The following is a 23,429-nucleotide window of genomic DNA, read 5'->3' on the forward strand; positions in this document are numbered from 1 at the left end:
GGGGGGGGCGTGTGTGGCGGGCACAATGATCAATAATTCCGCACACCAGTGGGTGGCGCGAGCGTCCGGGCGTGGAACTGAGATACATGCCCCGCCTTTCGGCCGATCGGCCATGCCCGGGGGCAAGGCGTGGCCTCGGGATATATATGCGGGCTCGAAGGTCGAGCCCGCCGAGTGCTGATGAGCGAGCTTGTAATAAAGTGCTTTCGTTTGTATCCACGCGTTGTGGCCTACCTTTTTGGCAATCGAGTCGTGTGTGCACAGCACCACACCACTGTATTAAGAAACCTGGATTTAATTTGTCTGAAGGGGACGGTGAGTCATAACGCCTAAGGCGTATAGGTACCATATTGTTGGAAGAGACGTAACGCTGATGCTTGCGATATTTGATGGTCATTTCAACAATCGGTTTGTTTGTGTTTCACACTGAATGAAAAACTTAAAGGTAGAGCATGGCGATTGTGATATATGACAGGTTCGACGATAAGTTTGGCATGACGGCATAGAAATCAAAATGGTGGAGTGTGGAGAGTCAGCCGCAGCACCGCCATAATGACATCAGACGTAATCACATCACTCTGGCATGTGACCAGATTCTCAGCTCTGATTGGTATACGTTTGAGGGGATGGACATACATACACACACCCATACAAACATACATACATACATACACTACCGGTCAAAAGTTTTAGAACGCCTCAATTTTTCCAGATTTTATTGAAATTTACACAGTTTAATGTCTCAATGTACTCTGAAATTAAGCATAGAACAAATAAACAATTGGAGATAAAAAAGATATCATAGAATCATTTTGTTTAACAAAATTTAACTAAAATTTTTGACTCAGCAAAGTAGCCACCTTTTGTAGATATAACCGCCGAACACACTCGTGGCATTCTTTCCACAATGGAAATCAAATATTGTTCGGGAAGTTCTTCCCAACACTGTTGCAGAAGTTCCCACAAATGTGTTGCACTTGTAGGTTGCTTTGCTTTCACTCTTCTGTCCAGTTCATCCCAAACCAGCTCGATGGGGTTTAAGTCTGGAGACTGTGCTGGCCATTCCATGATTTGAAGCATACAGTCTTGTTCTTTTCCTCGAAGGTAGATTTGACATAGCCTGGAGGTGTGTTGGGGGTCATTAACTTGCTGTAGGATGAATCCCTGACCAACTAGACGTATACCAGAGGGTATTGCATGGCGCTGCAAAATGCTGTTGTAGCCCTTTTGGTTCAGGGTGCCAGTCAATCTGTGCAAGTCGCCGACTCTGGATCCAGCAAAAGAGCCCCAGACCATCACACTTCCTCCTCCATGTTTGACAGTTGGTGTCACACACTGAGGAACCATCCTTTCGCCCACTCGACGGCGTACAAAAACCCTGCGTGATACACCAAAGATTTCAAATTTTGATTCATTGGTTCATAAGACCTTCGTCCAGTCTTCAGAAGTCCACTGGTGGTGCTTCATGGCCCAAGCAAGCCTCGTTTTTATTTTGCCATCTTAGCAATGGCTTTCTTACTGCCACTCGACCTGTCAAACCTGTAGCTCGAAGTCTTCTCTTCACAGTTGAAACCAAGACTTGCTTACTTCGACCAGTGTTAAGCTGTGCTTGAAGCTGTTGTCATGTGAGCCGCCCATCACGCAAGCTGTTGACTCTCAGAAACTTGTCTTCTGATTCTGTTGTGGCTTTGGGTCTGCCAGACCTCTTCCTGTCAGAGTTTCCTCCAGTTTCCAAGTGCCTTTTGATGGTGTAGGAAACTGTACTCACTGACACCTTGGCTTTCTTTGCAATTTCTCTGAAGAAAGACCTACACTTTCAAGGGTTATAATGGTCTGTCTGTCTTCCTTTGTTAATTGCCTTGCTCTCGCCATTATGATAGCAATATACTACTTTCTGCAGTGCAATATTGTCCAAATAATGCTTCAGAGGGTGTAATAACAGTCTGTTCCAATACTGCTTTTTTCAGGCAGGGGGTTTTGAATCAAGTAATCAGCAGACGTTGGGACACCTGTAGGAATTGTTTGCATCAACTTTGAAGGCTTAATTTACTTACATTGCTGCAGAACAGCTGTAAGTTGTTAACCCTTTACTTGTTCCCTGAAGAAGGCCTTTTTTTTTTACGATATAACTGTGCAATTTACATTATTTTCCCGTTTTTGCTAACCTAAACTTTTTTTTTTAACCTCGAGCAGGTTACTGCTTACCTTTGTACCATTTCAGGTTATTCAGTGGACTTGAATTACTTAAATTTCAATAAAAACTGGAAAAATTGAGGTGTTCTAAACCTTTTCACCGGTTGTGTAATACATACATACATACATACATACATACATACCTACGTACATACATGCACACATGCATACATACATACATACATGCATACATACATACACACATTCATACCTACATACATACATACCTACGTATATACATGCATACATACATACATACATACCTACGTACATACATACATACCTACGTACATACATGCATACATACTTACATGCATACATACATGCATACATACACACATACATACATACCTACGTACATACATACCTACGTACATACATGCATACATACATACCTACGTACATACATGCATTCATACCTATGTACATACATGCATACATACATACGTACATACATGCAGACATACCTACGTACATACATGCATACATACAAACATACATACGTACATACATATATACCGACGTATATACATGCATACATACATACATACCTACGTACATACATGCATACAGACATACATACATACGTACATACGTACATACATACATGCATACATACATACATACATACATACATACATACATACATACATATGTAGCGGCTACCGCTGGGTATACACAATCGCCTTGCACCTACCGAGGACGCGGAGCGATCACCATGCCGGGCTCGTCCGGGACGCCCGGGCATGCCCGCTCTCGACTTGCCAGGCCTCGTCCGGGACGCCCAGGCATGCCCGCTCTCGACTTGCCAGGCCTCGTCCAGGACGCCCGGGCACGCCCCCTCTCGCCTTTCCCGGGCAAACGCTCCGGGATAATGTGTATATATATTGCTGCCCGATAAACGGGCTTTTCAGAGTACCCGAGTTGATTTGACACAATAAAGAAACTCGGACGAATTCCAGCTTTTTGTCGCGTCCATTCTTCCGATTTACGTTGGAGCATAGCTCCTACATTGGTGACCCGACATGGACACGGCAGTTACCCTCAAACTGCCTACCTTCTGGGAGGCTCACGCGGCGGTTTGGTTCACCCAGGCGGACTCCCTGTTCGCCCTGCGAGGCATCACGGCCGACGACACCCGCTTCCACCATGTGGTAGCAGCGCTCGGCTCCACCACCGCGGCCCGCGCCCTGAGCCTCCTCGAGAGCCCGCCAGCCGCTGACAAATACGACGCGATTAAAAAGCTCCTCCTCGACGCTTTCGCCCTCTCATCGACGGAACGTGCACGGCACCTGCTCGACCTGCCCGAGCTCGGCGACACGCGCCCGTCCGAGCGAATGGACTACATGCTTTCGCTGCTCGGCGAGCACTCTCCGGCATTCCTGTTCCGGGAGCTTTTCCTCCGTCAGCTGCCCAGCCAGGTACGCCTCGCCCTGGCAAGCACGACGATCACGGATCCCTGCGCCCTCGCCAGGGAAGCCGACAATATCTCCGCGGCAGGCCAACGCATTGGAGCAGCGACCTGGAGCCCACCGCCGTCCGAAGCAACGCCCATGGCGCCCGAGCACCCGGCACGGTCGACGACCGAACTGCCGACGCAATTGGCGGCCGCTACGCCGCGCCGAGCACCTCCAGCACGACGACCGGGGCCTCCACCTGACCAGGCGTGGTGTTATTATCATGCCAGGTTCGGACAGAAGGCCCGGACATGCCAACCCCGTGCACCTTCGGCAAGCCGGGAAACGGCCGGGCTGGCGTTCATTACCAGCCATGAGCGCCGGCCACATGGGCAACTTACTTTTCATCAGGGACAAAGCGTCCGGACAGCGCTTCCTGTGTGACACCGGCGCCCAACTGAGCGTCATACCTGCCTCCGATCAGGACAGGCAGTCCGCGGTTTGCGGCCCCTCCTTGGTTGCGGCCAACGGATCGGCCATCCGCACCTTCGGCCCGCGCAACGTCACCCTCTGCTTCGGCGACCAACGCTTTAATTGGACTTTTGTAACCGCACGCGTGCCCATGGCTCTGCTAGGCGCCGACTTCCTCTGCGCACACGGACTGCTGGTGGACGTCCAACGGCGTCGCCTCATCAACGCCGAGACCTTCAGCTCCCTGGTATGCACATTGAGCAGCTCTGCTCCGACCGAGCTGGCATGCGCCCTCCCGGCGGCGACCGAGTTTGCTCGCCTGCTCACGGAGTTCCCGGCCTCACGCGGCCGACGTTTTCGGCCGTCGCAGTACGACATGGGATCGAGCACCACATACCAACCACGGGCCCGCCGGTCTACGCCAGAGCCCGCCGCCTCGACCCAGCCAAGCGCGCCATGGCCAGAGCCGAGTTCGACGCTTTGGAACACCTCGGCATCGTGCGGCGCTCCGATAGCGCGTGGGCTTCGCCACTACACATCGTCCCAAAACCAGGGGGCGGCTGGCGCCCATGTGGCGACTACCGCCGCCTTAACGACGCTACCACCCCCGACAGGTATCCGATCCCGCACATCCAAGACTTCTACGCCCGTTTGGCAGGACGGGTCATTTTTTCAAAGATCGATTTAATACGGGGATACCACCAGGTACCTGTCAGGGCGGCCGACGTCCCAAAAACGGCCGTCATCACGCCGTTTGGCTTATTCGAATTCCTGCGAATGCCGTTTGGCCTCAAGAACGCGGCTCAGGCGTTCCAGCGCTTGATGGACGGCGTGCTGCACGACCTGCCGTTCCTCTTCGTTTACCTGGACGACATCCTCGTCGCCAGCACGTCCCGGGCCGAGCACCTCCTCCACCTACGAACACTGTTCGGGCGCCTCAGCGAGCACGGCCTCATCGTCAACCCGGCCAAATGCCACTTCGGCACGACGGCCGTTCATTTTCTGGGCCACCACATCACCAAGAACGGGGCCGTGCCGCTGCCAACCAAGGTCGAGGCCATCACCACGTTTCCGCGTCCCCGCTCCATAAAGGCCCTGCAGGAATTCCTGGGAATGGTGAATTTCTATCACCGCTTCGTGCCCCGCGCTGCTCAACTCATGCGGCCCCTCTACGAAGCCCTCCGGGGCAAGCCGGCCAAGCACGACGTCGTCTGGTCCGCAGCAATGGACGCGGCCTTTAAAAGCTCAAAGCGGGCCCTCGCCGACGCAACACTGCTCACTGACCTGGTGCTCAACGCTCCCATCGCCCTCACCACGGATGCCTCCGACTACGCGGTGGGCGCCGTACATGAGCAATGGGTGAACGGGGTTTGGCAGCCACTCGCGTTTTTCAGCCGGCAACTCCGGCCGAACGAGCTCAAATATAGCACGTTTGACCGTGAGCTCCTCAGTCTACACCTGGCCGTTCGCCATTTCCGCCACCTCCTGGAGGGCCGACCCTTCACGGCGTTCGTCGACCACAAGCCGTTGGTTTACGCAATGGCCAAGGTCACGGAGCCGTGGTCGGCCCGCCAACAGCGCCACCTCTCCGCCGTGTCGGAGTTTACCACGGACATCCGGCACGTCGCCGGCAAAGACAACGCCGTGGCCGACTGTCTTTCTCGGGCTAGCGTGAACGCGGTCCACCTCGGCGTGGACTTCGCGCTTATGGTGGCGGACCAAACCACCGACACCACGGTGCAAGCCCTCAGGGCGGCGGACACGGGCCTCCGCCTGGCCGACATCCCCTTCGCGGACACTGTCCTGCTCTGCGACGTCTCCGAAGGCCAGCCTCGCCCCATCGTGCCCGTTACCTGGCAACGCCGCATCTTCGCCTCCCTCCACGGCCTTTCCCACCCGAGCCGGAAAGCTTCCCAGAAGCTGGTGTCGGCGCGATTCGTCTGGCACGGCCTTCGACGGGACATCCGCGATTGGACCAGCACCTGCACAGCCTGCCAACAGGCCAAGGTCCACCGACACACCCAGGCCCCGCTGGCACCTTTCACCGTGCCCGAACGACGTTTCGACCACGTCAACGTGGACCTGGTGGGCCCCCTCCCCCCATCACTGGGTTTCACACACCTGCTCACCATGGTGGACAGGACCACCAGGTGGCCGGAGGCCGTTCCCCTCGTCTCCACCACCACCGACGTGGCGCAGGCTTTCATCGCCACCTGGGTCGTCCGCTTCGGCGCACCGGCGGACATCTCGTCGGACCGTGGAGCGCAGTTCACCTCCGAGCTGTGGGGCGCGGTCGCCCGCAACCTGGGGGTCAAGCTCCACCGTACTACGGCCTACCACCACCAAGCCAACGGGTTGTGCGAGCGATTCCACCGCTCCATGAAGGCCGCGCTCATGGCCGGCCTTCAGGACGGCGGTTGGGCCGACCGGCTGCCGTGAGTCCTTTTGGGCCTCCGCACGGCCCCCAAGGAGGACCTCCGGGCATCCACCGCCGAGCTTGTCTACGGCCAGGCGCTACGCGTCCCGGGCGAATTCGTGCCCGAAGCTACCAGTCCCTGGTCCGCAGCTCACCAGCGCTCGGACCTCCAGGAGACCGCCCGACGGTTTGCCCCCGTGCCAACGTCCCACCACGGTGACCCCCAGTCCTACGTCCCCCCAGCGCTTCGCACAGCGGAGTACGTTTTTGTGCATCATGACGCACATCGGGGGCCACTCCGGCCGCCGTACGACGGGCCCGTCCGGGTCCTGCGACGGGACGACAAGTCGTTCGTCATTGACATCGGCGGCAGGTCGGACCGGATTGCGGTGGACCGCCTCAAGCCGGCGCACGTGGACATCTACCAACCGCCACGGTTGGCCCTTCTGCCGCAGCGAGGCCGCCCCCCGTCCACGGTGCCACCCACTCGACCGCCCACCACCACACCGGACCCCCCCCCCCCCCCCACGACCCGCTAGGGGTCGCTTCGGCCGGGTCATCAGGACCCCCCTTAAATTGACCCTGACGGTGCAAGTCGATTCTAGGGGGACGTGTGTAGCGGCTACCGCTGGGTATACACAATCGCCTTGCACCTACCGAGGACGCGGAGCGATCACCATGCCGGGCTCGTCCGGGACGCCCGGGCATGCCCGCTCTCGACTTGCCAGGGCTCGTCCAGGACGCCCGGGCCGCCCCCTCTCGCCTTTCCCGGGCAAACGCTCCGGGATAATGTGTATATATATTGCTGCCCGATAAACGGGCTTTTCAGAGTACCCGAGTTGATTTGACACAATAAAGAAACTCGGACGAATTCCAGCTTTTTGTCGCGTCCATTCTTCCGATTTACGTTGGAGCATAGCTCCTGCACACACATACATGCGTACATGCGTACGTGTGTACGTACGTGCATACGTGCATACATACATACATTGTTCGAGACGGCTTTACCCGATGGGCGAGGCCGTAAAAAAAAAAGGAATACATTTAAAGTTAAAAATTAATTTTCCTTAAGCCATTACTCATTAGATATCATTTAAATACAAGAGGTGTTTAAAGGAGGAGAAATTTGATTTGTTCGTTATAATTAAATAAAAATGTAAGTTCGGTGTCTGGCTGTCATGGTGATATCGTAAGCAGTAGAGTCGTCTATGATCACCTATAATTTTATTCAAACCAAGTCTTCTTGGAATTCGGCAAGCCACCTATAATCCTTGTTTATGTCATTACCAACGAATGCGTTCAAGGATAGAATGAGGTAATTTGTAACGAAGGGAATGCGCTATGGTTGGTACTCACTCCACGTGGTGTGGCTCAGGTCACGTGATGTGCGCCAAATGGCCGCTCGGTCCAGAGGAGTTCGTCCCTGAGGCCTAGCACCGCCGAGCTGACCCTGGGTTACGCATATCGGTGTATGTGGTGTTTCGCTGCGTCGCCATTAGACGAGGGCAGCCTTGGGTGGCAGTGGAAACTGGAAGATCACGCTTCGGGTCGTGTCAGGCTCTGAAGTTTCTTCTTCCGCCAGGCCGCGGTAAGGCCTTGATTTCCTCTTCTGTCTCGAATTGTAATTTTCTCTCTACTTCGATCGAATGATTTGTTTCATATCGTTTTGTTTCTTGGAAAATGAAATACAAAGCGTTTTCCCACCAACGAGATGCAAACGAGAGTTGACATACTTAGTTTATTTGCATCTGAGCTTTGACCAATGGTAATGATTCGCAATGTTTTATTTTGCCCAAGTCGTGTTTATAATGATATGCTGCGCCTGCAAACGGCGCGGGTCGCGGTACGTGATGTTTCCACTTGGACTTGCTGGCCAAAAGTAGATTTTCTGATACCTGTTGTCATCATGGTCCATCTTTTGTGACATCGTTAGTCCGTTGTGCTAGCTGCAGGTGGACGTTTGCCTACCTGAAATGTTTCTAGATTCTTCAACTCCACCTGAACTGTTGAAGGGATCAAATTACAAAGTAGATTCCTCGTACTGCAAGTGAAGGTTCCAATGTTATTTTTTGAAACAATTTGTCCATTTGGCTTTTCGTTCTTTGTTACCTCCGCCAACTCAGGTGGACGGGCGGAGATTATGTTTTCGCCCCTGTCTGTCTGTCTGTCCGTTTGTGAACAAGATATGTCAAAAGGTTGTGGACGGATTCTGACCAAATGTGGCAGAGATGTAGCGAATGTCACAAGGACGAAATGATTACATTTTGGTGAAAATTCGGATCCGGCTACTAGAATTTTAAAAGTGATTCTTCACCATTGCATTGGGAGATAGGGCCAAAAACGATACATAGTAGGATATCTCAAAAAGTCGTGGACGGATTTGGACAAAACTTGGTGGACAGGTTGGGTGTGTGTGACAAGGAAGAATTGATTAGATTTTGGTGAAGATCTGAATATGGATTCGGATATGACAATTATTTAATTTTTTAAAGTGATTCTTCACCATTGAGTGATAGGGCCAAAAACGATACATAGCAGGATATCTCAAAAAGTTATGGATGGATTTGCACGAAACTTGTTGGACAGTTTGCGTGTGTGTGACAAGGAAGAATTGATTAGATTTTGGTGAAGATCTGCATTTGGATGAGAATTTTTTGAAGTGATTATTCACCATTGAGTGATGGGGGCAAAAATGATATATAGCATGATATCTCAAAAAGTTGTGGATGGATTTTAGCCCAAACTTGGTGGACAGGTTGAGGATGTGACGAGGAAGAATTGATTCGATTTTGGTGAAGATCTGAGTCCGAATCTGAGGATGAAAAAAATATTTTAAGTGATTCTTCACAATTGAGTGATATGGCTTAAACCGTCATACAGCACAGTCTCAAAAAGTTGTGGACGTATTTGGACAAAACATAGTGAAGAGGTTGAGGCTGTGACGACGAAGAATTGATTCGATTTCGGTGAAGATCTGAGTCCGAATCTGAGGATGAAAAAAATATTTTAAGTGATTCTTCACAATTGAGAGATAGTTCCAAAACAATATTTAGTAGGATATTGCAAAATGTTGTGGACGAGTTTTAACATAACCTGCCAGTGGACGAGTTGAATTGGTTCGGCAACAACAAGGCAATTCGATTTTGGTTCACGTCCAGATCCAGATCTGAGGCCTAACAGTGTGATACAAAATGCAAAATGTCCAACCTGGCAAAGGGATGCGCTCCACCGAGTGCCATTTTAATTTATTTGTGCGAAGGTGCCCAGCTAAAACCTTTTGCTGATAGGACAGACTGACGGACTGATTTATTCATATGTGTAGATGGTCATGGGGACCTGCCTTGACAACGATATCCGAAGTTGTGGCAATGATGCATTTAGATTTCTCTTTTTGGCCATATTTTCCCACTCCTACTACCAGGGGATTCAATTATTTTTATTTTCTGCAGTGGTTTTCAGTCAATCGAAAGCTCAGCGTTCAGCTGTCCCCACCTGTGCTCAGCCAGGGAAAGTTTTTCGACCCAATTCTATCACGAACTGGCTGGCCATCACTGCTGTTCGACTGAAGATCGTTTGCCCAGGAATTTTTAATTCGTTCCAGTATCGGCGATAACTCTCCCACTCCCAGTAAGCCTGGTGTTGGCTTAGCGGTTAGGGTGCCGGCTTGGGATCCGAGGATCCTGAGTTTGAATCCCGGTCGATCGCTGAATTAACGCCAGGGGGGTTGACTCATCGCCTGTCATCCTGTCATCCTTCCGAGGTCGACAAATTGAGTACCAGCTTGCTGGGATGAATGATCCCGGTGTGTACCCCGATTTAGAATAGGTACACCGTATCCCTGCGCATCGTAAGAGGCGACTAAGGGTTGGCGCCAGGAAGGGCATCCGGCCATAAAAACATTGCCTCAAACAGGGAACCATGATTGTCATGGGGCCCGCAAGGCTAACCCCTGCTCTAGCGGGGAAAATGGCCTTAAAACGATCATTCATATTCATTCATTCTTAAGGAAAGACACCAATCTTTAACATCTACTGAATGCTTCGAGATGCGACAACCAACTTAACGACTATCTGATGGACGGTTCACCATATGATGTAACGCTCTGCGTGTGAAGCACCAGTGTGAGAGATTGAAGTCAGGGTGGGAATGAACCCCAGGTTCGGCAGCTGGTAGGTAAGAGTGTGTGTGCTATGTCTACACCACCCAGTGGGAATCGAGAGGTTAACGTGGTGTTAGAAGTACCAAAATACAATCCATTTTCTCATTTAAAGGTTAAAGTTGTAGAAGTTCAATATCTCCTTTGACACGAAGTATAAAATGTCACCACAAATACAACATGTATGTTTGTACATGGATGATGTGTTTTTTTGGAAAAGTTACAGCTTGTACTATGATGCACACTTCCTGCTCCTGACTTCTCGTGAAACCTTTTCACTTTTTCTCAATTCATATATTTACCCAAAGTGCAGTAGCTTATTGAGCATCATTGGCTTATTTCTAATCGTTGGGCTGTGACACTTGAACAATCCTGATCCCCATCCTATATGCTTCGTCTGGCAAACAACAACCAGCTGTTTCTATTTTGTTTGGCGATTTCTTCAAATGAACACATTGCTGCATCACCTCCACCATCTTTTACATTTTACTTTTTCTGATCGGATTGCCATGTAAATGAGGTGATATATGTGTCCATGATCAGTTTGTGATTTGCTTTTGACCGTTTATTTCAATCGCCGAAACGAACATAACACGATTGAGGGTGGAAAGGCCAAAACTTAAACCATGTTGCATACATAACTAAAGAGTTCATGGAACCTGATGCCCCATGCAATGTGCTAATATATAATACGTACTTTAATATTAATAAAATAATGGTCTTAAAGATCGTTTAAAAAATGCGGCAGTTTGACGATTATCGAAGCAGCCTTATACACCACAATAAGATCTTGAGTTACAGTTTAGGAGATGGAGGCTTCATTGATTGCCATAGAACACAATGTCAATCGGCGTGTGGTGTGTATGTGTGTGGTGTGTGTCCACAATTATTCATACCCTGTGAAAAAAACCTGAGTTTTTTGCATTTATCTCATACAAGCTAAAGTGGTGGAACTTTCACTTCAAGCAAGGACATTTAGTTGGCATGAACAAATCCACATTATATTTTGGCTCAACATTATTGGCATAACAATTAATGTTAATTTAGTTTTTGTTTTTATGCCTGTCCAAAATTATTCATACCCCATACCAAGTCTCAGAATTGAGGCCAATGTTTGTGATAATGCACATGCTTTTGACATTCCTCAGATTCTTTATAATGTTATGCAATTATTCCAAGATGTGTGCATAAAATCTGAATACAATACAAATGTGGTCTATTGAATGTACAGTGAGGAATGTTATAGAACAACACTCTGCTTTTAGACTATTAATTAACGGGAGCTGATGCAATCATTCTCAGTTCATAGTCAGCATGGCGAAGAAGAAAGAACTCAGTGAGGAGCTTCGGTTGTGCATTGTGAATGCTCACAAGGAGGGGAAAGGCTACAAAGCTATTTCGAAGCAATTCCGAGTGCCAGTTGCCACCATACAAAGCATAATTAGGAAGTACAAGGAGTTCCACACTGTAAAAAACATTGAAGGATGTGGTCGGAAGCCAAAGGTGTCATCTCGTCCTGCAAGAAAAGTATGGCGTGAGGCCAACAACAATCCACGGATCACCATCAACGCTCTCCTGAACAACCTTGGCGAGTCTGGGACCAAGATATCAAGGCAGACACTCCAGCGGACGTTGCACAAGGGGGGACTCCATGGACGCCGCCGACCAAGAAAGACAACTCCTGAAACAGAGGCATAGAGAAACTCGTCTGGCATTTGCAAGAGCGCACCTGGACAAAGATCCAAGCTTTTGGTCATCAGTTCTGTGGTCGGATGAGACGAAAATGGAGCTTTTCGGGCACAGAGATGTTGCTTTCGTTTGGCGAAAAAAAGGTGAAGCATACAACCCGAAGAACACAGTCCAGGCCGTCAAGTATGGAGGTGGGAGCATGATGGGTTTTTTTTTTTTTTTTTTTTTTGGATGTTTCTCAGCCAGTGGGCCCGGCAATCTCGTCAAAGTGGATGGCATCATGAAAAAGCAGCAGTACATCAAGATCCTTGAGGAAAACATCAAACAGTCCGCAGAGAAACTTCACCTTGGGCAGCATTGGACGTATCAGCAGGATAACGATCCAAAACATACCGCCAAGTCAGTCAAGAAATGGTTCCGGGATAATGATGTAGACGTTCTAGAGTGGCCAAGCCAAAGTCCGGACCTCAACACAATCGAGAATCTGTGGAGGGTGTTCAAGACCCGAGTGATGGCAAGGTAGCCTTCTAACCTCAAAGACCTGGAGACCTTCGCGAAGGAGGAGTGGGCCAAAAACCTTGAGCAAGTATAAGAACCGTTTGGAGGCTGTGATCACAAACAGAGGCTTTTCCGTTGATTACTGAATGTGACTTTGAACTGATCTAAGCAAGGGTATGAATAATTCTGGACATGACATTTTTGGTAAATCTGTCAATAAAATACCGCCGAAACAATGTATTTCTTGAAATATCTCTTGCAGTGATTCTTTCAGCTCTTTGTCACATTCTTATGTAACGTAAGCCACAAGAAACTCATTCCTCAACACGATTCAAAATACTCCAAATTTGGTAAGGGTATGAATAATTTTGGGCTTAAATGTATGTATGTATGTATATATATATATATATATACGTATATATATATATATATATATATATATATATATATATATATATATATATATATATATATATATATATATATAACGTGTATATATATATATAAATTCCTAACGTATATACAGTGATCCCTCGTTTATCGCGGGGGTTATGTTCCAGAACCCCCCGCGATAGACGAAAATCCGCGAAGTAGCGACCATATTTTTATTTTATTATTTATATATATTTTAAAGCTTTATGACCCTCCCCACACTCTTATTAACCTTTCCCACACTCTTATTAACCTTTCCCATACTCTTATAAACACTTCCTATACTCTTAAACACTTTTTACACTCTTAAACATACGTAATTTTAACAACATATAAAATTCTAATGGGTACTCACCATTGAAGATACTGTAGCAACCCATGGATCCCCCAAGCAAGACCAGCATCAGAATCTCCTTGCTCCAGCCGGTGACGTCACCGGCGGGGATCCCCGGCGCCAGAGTGGCTGGTCACGTGACCGCCAAAGCGTGCCGCGCGTGCGGGTATAATCAGCTACACCTGTTGATCACGTGACCGCCGAAGCACGCCACGCTTGAGAGGCGTGGCTTTCGGTTTCGGTTTCTGGTTGTGCTTTATAATGCAGCCCGATAAATGGGCTTTTCAGTGTTCCCGAGTTGGTTTTGAGAATAAATATCTTCTCAGACGAGTTTGTGTCTTGCCCGTCATTTCGTCCGTATCAAGCAAGAGCCCCGGCTCTTCAATACTACAACTTGCGTGATGAAGATGATGATGAATTAGCTGTGCAGTACTGATGACGATGAAGGTGATGACGATGATGAATGTACTGCACAGCCAGAAAGAGCATTACAGTTACCCATTACGTGGGTAACTAGCGCAAGTGGAAGCTGCCGCATCTGCGTTTTCCATACGCACGACTCTTTGTCTCTTTGTCTACTCTTCTACTGTACACTATGTACAGTATTTTATTTCTTGTAATATGTTTTAATTACTGTATTTTTCTTATTTTTTTACGTTTTTTAATTTTTTAGGCTAGAAAATGCTTTATTTTACCACAAAAATATTTAAAATAATAGTATATAAAAATACATTTATACCGCAAAATCCCGCGATATAGCGAAAAATCCGCGATATAATTTTACATATACTAGCGAGAAAAACCCGTGATGTATCGAAGCCGCGAAAAGTGAACCGCGATATAGCGAGGGACGACTGTATATATATGTATGTATAAATATGACAAGGATGGCTGTCCTTTCCCTATTACACTGATTGGCTGTGTGAGGCTAGGTGTGCTGTGATTGGCTCGTGGCAAGATTATCGTATAGGCTTATTAAAACCTGATATTCTAAATTTTGTTCTTTTTTTTTCCGATCGGAACTCATGGCCTAAATAATTATGTCGCAATGTTGTGTGAAATCAGAAAATAATTTGAAAAAATAAAAAAAATTAAAAAAGCCCGATATATAATTAAATAATACGCTGCACGGGACATGAGGTAAAACGGCTTCAAGCTGGCAAACAGAAGTGTTACGTTCACAATTGCCATGAGGTCCCTATAACTTTTCAAATCAGTGCAAGGCAGCGTTCTGTGCTGATGTGCCGCCCACGGTAATCTTCATCCTGATAATGCATCACTTACATGGAAGGAAGGAGGAAATCCTGCCTAACGTTTTGACCCGTTCATGTTTAGTTTCCCATTTCCTATACCCATTTCCCATTCCCTTATTGGAAATAATTCATCGGACGTAATTCATAACTTTGTATGTATACTAGGGCATGCCCGTACTATATATATATCTAAAATTATATCCCCCCCCTCTATTTACATGAAATGGTTTGGTCCAAAGCGAACGGCTTGCGAGTGGTGACAATCCCCCCCCTCTATTTACATGAAATGGTTCGGTCCAAAGCGAACGGCTTCCGGAGTTTGGTAAAGAAATCGCCATCGCGTACACAAACGCGCAGGAAAGCGAATGAATCGCAAATTCGTTTTTATTAGTTGTAAAACATAGTTTAACGCCAACATAGTTTGCAAACGTGAAATAAATGAATACGCTCTCAAATGTGCCATCCGAGGCAGAGTGTGCCCGCCACGTTCGGCACACGCGATCGTTCGCTGCTCTCTGATTGGTTGAATCGTTTTTTGGACATAGCTCGGTAAGTAATTGTCCGATTAATATGAAACCTTGAAAAGGCACATCCTCGGGTCCCCAGCAATATACCTGGCAAGTTAAAAGTATATCGGACCCGTGGTTGTCGAGAAACAGCGGTCACAGACAAACGTACAGACGTACAGACAGACAGACAGAGATTACTGGAATTATAGATAGATTGTATAATCCTCCGTGTTGTGTTAAGTTTTACTGTTTTTCTGCGAAGCGTGGTGTCTGTCTGGGCATTTTTCTGTCTCCTGTGTGTAGCGGTCACTTCCAGCGCTGCTTTTGAAAAGCTCACCGTTCACTTTTGAAAAGACGTTGATCGAAACGTCTGACAACACCATCAACACCATCAAACCCTAACAACACCATCAAACCTAGAAGATGACCAAAAGATTCAGAGGGCAGGAGCACTCAACTACTTAGAGGGCTTTTAATTAGTCTGTGGTAAATAATTTTACTTGTAATAACAGTGGAGTGAAACGTTTTTGAAAGTAGTGTTAGTTAATAACTAACAATGATCCAGCAACTCATCCAGAAGAAGAGGTAAATTGACATCGTCAATTACAATGGCCAAAATCTGAAAGGAACAAAATTCTGTAATCTGAATACTGTTCATTCCCAATTAATTCGAATTTGAGAGGTGTGGCTGTGTCTTGTGGCTGTGTCTTGTGGCTGTGTCTTGTGTCTTGTGGCTGTGTCTTGTGTCTTGTGGCTGTGTCTTGTGGCTGTGTCTTGTGGCTGTGTCTTGTGGCTGTGTCTTGTGGCTGTGTCTTGTGGCTGTGTCTTGTGGCTGTGTCTTGTGGCTGTGTCTTGTGGCTGTGTCTTGTGGCTGTGTCTTGTGGCTGTGTCTTTGTGTTTTCTAAGATTTTCTAAGATCTAACAACTCGATGTCCGGTCAGGGACATCCACGTTCCAAGGGCGTTTGTATACAAGTAACAACAACACTTCAACATCGCAAATGTGTTGATGTAAAAAAGAAAAAGAAAAAGAAAAGTATGTTTTACCACCGATTTACCTAGTGTCTATTACATCACCCGATTCAACACGTCACATTAGTTATTCGTGCCTGTTATTTGTGACCTTTATAACGTCCTAAGAAATGAATGGGTGGGTACACTGTATAAAACAAATGGACACTACTCGGAATTTCAGGAAAGAAGTTGGAGATTGAAAAAGGTGGATTTTGGGGTGTTTTAATGGGGGTAGAAAAGATCAAGGTTTTTGATGGGGGATAACCTTATAAGGTTATATAAGATACATAAGATACATAAATAAATAACATAAGATACATAAGATACATACATAAGATACATAAGATACATACATAAGATACATATTAAGATACATAAGATACATAAGAAACATAAGATACATAAATACATAAGATGACCTTATAGATATGAGATGGTTGTGAACAGCTGTTTTGAAGACCTGGAGGGAGGAGAGGGATTGAAAAGAGTGGGAGATTGTTCCAGAGGCAAGAGAAAAGAGAAAAGAGGAATGAAAGAATGAAGGTGAGCAGAGAGTCTTGATTTTGGCAGTTTCACAAGAAGAGGGTTTCTGGCAGATCTTGTGCATCCTGCAGGAATATTTGGGGGACAGAGCACAGACAGAGCAAGATGAGCAAGGCTGGAGAGGAGTCTGTAGAAAACAGAAAGACCACCAACCTGCTTGCGGCGAGAGAGTGAAAGGCCCTCGGAATCGGCTTAATCACGGGAGATACCAATGATTCTGAAAGCTTTGGTTTCTACAGCCTGAAGCCGAGCTCGGTGTGAGGCAGGAGGACCAGCCCAGAGGGGAGAGCAGTATTCCATTGAGCTGCGGATGAAAGCTTTGTATGTGGTGAGAAGCTCAGAAGTGCCCAGAAAGGACTTCGCACGATGGAGGATGCCCAGTCGGCGACTGGCTTTGGAGGCCAGCTTGGATACGTGGTGGTTTATGCAGGAAAGGTCGTGGCAGATATTGAGACCAAAAAGCTTGAGTGACAGAACCTGCAAATATTTAGAGGGCCATTAATTAGTCTGTGGTAAATAATTTAACTTGTAATAACAGTGGAGTGAAACGTTCATGAAAGTCGACTTGCAGGGAGATATAAATATAGTGATATCAATGAATATATGTGACACCCACGTAAGCATGGACATGTTTGGGAGAATATGACCATTGATCAGGGAAGAAAACCAAGAGAACAGTACTGTAAGATGCTTGCAGGGGTTGAATTTTTTTTTCTCTTAAAACGATGTATTCAGTGTTGTGGCTCTTCCACAAGCCATGCTGCTTTTCCTGAAAAAAAAAGAAAAGTTTTATATTCTAAAATAAAAAAAACTGTAATCTGAATACTGTTCATTCCCAATTCATTCGAATTTGAGAGGGGGGGGGGGGGGGGGGGTGTGTGTGTGTGTGTGTGTGTGTGTGTGTGTGTGTGTGTGTGTGTGTGTGTGTGTGTGTGTGTGTGTGTGTGTGTGTGTGTGTGTGTGTGTGTGTGTGTGTGTGTGTGTGTGTGTGTGTGTGTGTGTGTGTGTGTGTGTGTGTGTGTGTGTGTGTGTGTGTGTGTGTGTGCGTGCATACGCAACATCACACCTCTATGTGCGTGCGTGTGTGTGTGTCTTTGCGTGTGTGTGTGTCTTTGCGTGTGTGTGTGTCTTTGCGTGTGTGTGTGTCTTTGCGTGTGTGTGTGTCTTTGCGTGTTTGTTTGTGTTTGTGTGTGTCTTTTCGTGTCTTTGGTTGTTACCTCGATTTTCGGGTTTCAAGAGGTGGAACGGAGTACTCCCAGGATCCAAAGTATCCACCTCCTCTTCGGTAAGGGATCGCGGTTCATGGACAGCTTTTTCAGAGTTTTGTTCCAAGGGATCTTATCAGGATCGTCATGGGACCCCGGATTGCTTCCAGTTGCATTTCATTTGTGGTAATATTCCCGGGGATGGTTTTATAATCTCAGTGAGGTTCTTCTTCCCCATTCCTGTTGCTCCAATGATCACTGGTACAATTTCGATGCTCTTCAACTTCTAAGATCTCTTGACTTCATTTTTGAAGTCCTGGTATTTGGTCATTTTCTTGATTTCTGTGCTTCGGCCAAAATCGCTAGGTAATGTTATCTCTATCATCAATGCTGTCTTTTCATTTTTGTTCCTGAGTACAATGTCCGGACGCAATGCTTTGTTTTCTATGTTAATGCTCGATGGAATCATCAGGTTGTACGTGAGCATGACGTCCTCATTTTCAATGATTGCCCTTAGTTCGTGTTTCCATGAGTTTTCTGGTACTGGGATGTTTAAATTTTTTCAGATATGCCAATGAATCACTTTGCTTACTTTGTTGTGCCGTTGTGTGTAAAGTTGTTCTGATAGTTTTTTGCATCCCAAGAACAGGTCACTAGTACTGTCTGTTTTATCTTGCAGAATCTGCACTTGTCCATCTGGCTCAGTCCCACCATCTTTTTATCTCCATTGGTGTCGTGTCCTTGATCTTGGGCGTTTATTGTGATTCGTTCGCTGTCCCAATTGAGCTGACGACATCTTAGCCATTCAAATGAGCCTTCTTTGTCTATCCCTACTCTGTCCAATTATTTTTTGTATTTTCCTGCACTTTTGTCATTCTCCGAGGTGTTTGTGTATATTTCTTGACGTTTCTTTTTCTATATTATATTTGGGGTTTTTGCACTTGTTGGGGCTGTCATTGTTGCTGTTTCATTTTCCTGTGTGGCATGTTCTATGCGCACCTGTTTTTGGAAATTCTTTGCAAGGTGAGTTAGTGATACCTTTCCAGGTTTATTGCGTTCATGTTTGTTTATAAACTGCATCCGATAGTCTTTTTAGCATTTCACATACTCGACTAACCCTACACTCATCGTTCTGTGCACCTCGTTGAGTTAAATCAGGCTGCACCCTCCCTCGAATTTCGTCGGGTATATTCTCGGGATGCACTGTCTTTTTGTAAAACATTTTGTGGATGGTAAGGAGTTTCCTTGTTTTGATGTCTAACTTGATTTCTGTTTGGGGCCAGTTTATTATTCTGCAGCTATATTGGAACACTGGTAATGCATGACTCCCCCAAAGAACATCTCTCCCCCAAGCCGCGCACATGACAGTTTTAAAAGAATCTTTCACCACCCATGCATACCCTTTGTTATCAGCTGCGTAAACGATTTGCAAAACGCCACGTTGTTATCGCAATTCTAAAATAATCTTTCACCACCCACGCAAACCCTTTGGAACGAGCCGTGTGCATAACTGTTCTAAAAGCATCTTCCATGCACCACGCATAGAGCAGCTTTACGTGTGCAAAACAACATTCCCCAGCACCAACATCTCCCACAAACAATGCGCACACTACCCACCCATCCTCCATATACCCACAACCCCTGCATGAGTACTTGCAATACATGGTCAAAAGTATGTGGACACCCGAACATCACACCTCTATGTGCTCGTCGAACATCTCATTCCAAAATCATGGGCATTAATATGGAGTTGGTCCCCCCCCCCCCCCCCCCTTTGCTGCTAGAACAGTTTCCATTCTTCTTGGAAAGCTTTAAACTAGATGTTGGAACATTGCTGCAGGGATTTGATTCCATTCATCCACAAGAGCATGAGTGAGGTCGGGCACTGATGTTGGGCGATTAGGCCTAGCTCGCAGTCGTCATTCCAATTCATCGCAAAGATGTTTGATGGGGTTGAGGTCAGGGCTCTCTGCAGGCCAGTCAAGTTCTTCCACACTGATCTCGAGAAACCATTTCTATATGGACTTCGCTTTGTGCACAGGGGCATTGTCATGCTGAAACAGGAAAGGGCCTTCCTCAAACTGTTGCCACAGTTGGAAGCACACAATCGTCTCGAATGTCATTGTTTGCTGTAGCGTTAAGATTTATGTTCACTGGAACTAAGGGGCCTAGCCCGAACCATGAAAAACAGCCCCAGTTTAATCCTGCTCCACCAAACTGTACAGTTGGCACTATGCATTTGCGCAGGTAGCATTCTTCTGGCATCCGCCAAACCCAGATTCGTCCGTCAGACTACCAGATGATGAAGCACGATTCATCACTCCAGAGAACGCGTTTCCATTGCTCCAGAGTCCAATGGCGGCGAGCTTTACACCACTCCAGCCGACGCTTGGCATTGCGCATGGTGATCTTGGGCTTGTGTGCGGCTGCTCGGTCATGGAAATCCATTTCATGAAGCTCCCGACGCACAGTTGTTGTGCCGATGTTGCTTCCAGAGGCAGTTTGGATATCTGTAGTGAGTGTTGCAACCGAGGGCAGACTATTTTTATGCGCTTCAGCACTCGGCAGTCCCATTCTTTGAGCTTGTGTGGCCTACCACTTCGCGGCTGAGCTGTTGTTGCTCCTAGACCTTTCCACTTCACAATAACAGCACTTACAGTTGACTGGGGCAGCTCTAGCAGAGCAGAAATTTGACGAATGACTTGTTGGAAAGGTGGCATCCTATGACGGTGCCACGTTGAAAGTCACTGAGCTCTTCAGTACGGCCCATTCTACTGCCAATGTTTGTCGATGTAGATTGCATGGCTGTATGCTTAATTTTTATATATACCTGTCAGCAATGAGTGTGGCTGAAACAGCCAAATCCACTAATTAGAAGGGGTATCTGCATACGTTTGGCCCATGTAGCGTATGTGCAGTGTCTCCTGGGTCTCCTTTTTGCATACATCGTTTGTGCTGCTACCTTCACCTGTGATTCCTCACACTCAGGAAATTTTGCGTACATCATTTGTCTCGCTGCCTTGATCTGCAGTGATTCCTTGCTCTCGTTAACTTTTCGCACAGCGTTTGATCATGGGTCCTCAGTATACGAATCGTGCATGAGATGTTTCTGCTCCCTAGAGGCAATAAAGTCATGACCCTGAGCAAGAAAGTGGAGCTGCTTGATCGACTATCAAGAGTTGAGAGTGCTGCCTCTGTGGACAGGCATCATAGTGTCAACGAGTCGATTGTGAACTACCTAAAGAAGGACGAGGAGTTGATTTGTGGAAGCGTCACGGCGAGCCCAGTACCCAGCACCAAAGTGGTTACCCAGGTCAGGGACATCCACATTGAGGTAATGGAGAATGATGAAATGTGTGCATAGAAGAAAATGGCCAGAGGAACAGGTTTTTTTAACGGACCTCTCATTCGTCACAGGGCAAAGCAAATGTATGATCATCTGGCTGGCGTTGGTGGTGCTGCAAACACGAGTGATGCGGGGACGAGTATCCTCAGTTCTTTCAGAGCTAGCAGGGGATGGTTTCACCGCTTCAAGAAACAGTACGGTTTTTAAAATGTGAAGCTCACAGACGATTGTGCCTCAGTAGACCATGAGGCAGCTCAACGTTCCCTGCTCAACTCAAACGTCTCATCGAGAAGAAGGTATATGTACTGGAGCAGGTCTTCAACGCCGACAACACTGGCCTGTTTTGGAATAAATAGCACCGAGTGGGCAAGCGGTTATCTCTTGGTTGTGGTTCAGACATCTGCTGATTTTGGGAGACCTCCCCTGGGAGTCCCGCCTGATCCTTTGAGAGCCCCAATGGTCCAAAGTCAAAAAATCTAAGCCTGGGCAATTTTGCAGGCCATTGTGTAGGAGGGCTGTATCGAGTTTTCAGAGCAATTGGTTGGTAAATAAGGGACCAGTTGGGATCCAAAGTTTCACGGGCATTTACCCGCCCCATCCCAACCCCATTGGAGCCCCCATGATCCAAAATGGAAACGAGAAAGAGCAATCGGAGATTGCAGACCCTCACCAGGATGTGTTCGCAGTGGTTTTTAAGGCTTTTGTGTTAAAACAAATATGGCGGCCGAACCACGTGACTGATGACATCATCATATTTTTTTTTCTCCACCAATTTATCTCCAATCTCCACCAAGATGATGCTCAATAAATTTCATCTTGATCATATGAAGTTTTGTACTTGCATTATGATGTCATAATGGAGGCACCGATGACATCATCATTAACATATCTGATTCCACATGGAGAGTTCTTTGCAATGAGCAATGTCTCAATTTTTTCTATGCAGCGATTTCGGAGATATAGAGGTGCAAAGTTTTTCTATTTTTTCAAGATGGCGCCCATACCACATGACCTATGACATAATTATCATTTAAAAAATTCTACAGGTGGAGATGCAGCTATGGTGAAAATTTCCTGTCATTTGGACCAACGGTTGCAGAGAAAATCATTTATTCTGTGCAGACAGACTCAAATGCAATACCCTCTCTTCTGGCAAGGGTAATAATCAAAGTCTGAGTGATTGTGCGATCTACTGTATTGTGTTCATTTGTCAAGTTTCAGAACAATCAGCCATGTGATAAGGATGGAGTCGCAAAAATAGCAAAAGTCAACGGATGGTCGGACGGATAACTGGACGGTCAGACATCTGGACATTATGACTCAATCTACGAGTTAAACTCTTCGAGAATCGAGATTAGATGACCGAAAAAGATGCCAACACAAAATGTTATCTCGAAGTGTGAGGGGACAGCTTTGGGGTTCAAGACTGCAAAGGACTGGGTGTCTCCTCTTCTTTGCGCCAATGCCAAAGGGTACTGCATGGTCAACCCCATGAAGCTGTACCGTTTCCTGAACCCGCATCCTCTCAAGGGCAAAAACAAGCACACTATGCCCATATTTTGGAGAGCCAACAAAAAGGCATGTTGCCATCTTCATGGTTTGGTTCCCCAACTGTCATCCCTCATGTGGAGAGTTACCTGGCAGAAAGGAACCTCTCCTTCAAGGTCCTCCTGCTGGTGGGCAACGCTCCTGGCTATCCCGAGGGGCTGCAGGTGGCCCATTAAAATGTCGAGGTCATCTTGTTTCCACCCAACACCACTTCCCTGATCCAACCACTTGACCAAGGGGCAATGTCAATGTTTAAAACTATTTATACCCGCCACACCTTCCATCACATTTGATGCTATGGAGTCTGACTCTGACATGTCTGTCCGGAAATGTTGGAAGGAGTTTAACATATCCCACTGCATCAGCAGGATGTAAGACTCACTGTAAGAAATCAGTCTCCACCATCAACGCTTGCTGGCACAATCT

General features: G+C 47.0%; 1 protein-coding gene across 10 annotated transcripts in view; it reads left to right on the plus strand.

Annotated features, from left to right (window-relative positions):
- Positions 1-7,809: 7,809 nt before the first annotated feature.
- LOC137421852 (uncharacterized) overlaps positions 7,810-23,429 on the plus strand; it is a 265,646-nt gene continuing 250,026 nt past the window's right edge. For 3 of the 10 annotated variants that reach the window (XM_068108317.2, XM_068108315.2, XM_078773201.1), the window contains exon 1: positions 7,832-8,065. The gene's annotated coding sequence lies outside the window, so the exon portion shown is untranslated. Of the gene's footprint in view, positions 8,066-23,429 lie in introns of all 10 variants that reach the window. The other 7 variants (XM_068108316.2, XM_078773202.1, XM_068108313.2 and 4 more) reach the window with 6 other exon arrangements.

The sequence above is a fragment of the Myxine glutinosa genome, chromosome 2 (assembly GCF_964187855.1).
Source record: "Myxine glutinosa chromosome 2, kmMyxGlut1.1, whole genome shotgun sequence".
In the NCBI taxonomy this organism is placed as follows: domain Eukaryota; kingdom Metazoa; phylum Chordata; class Myxini; order Myxiniformes; family Myxinidae; genus Myxine; species Myxine glutinosa.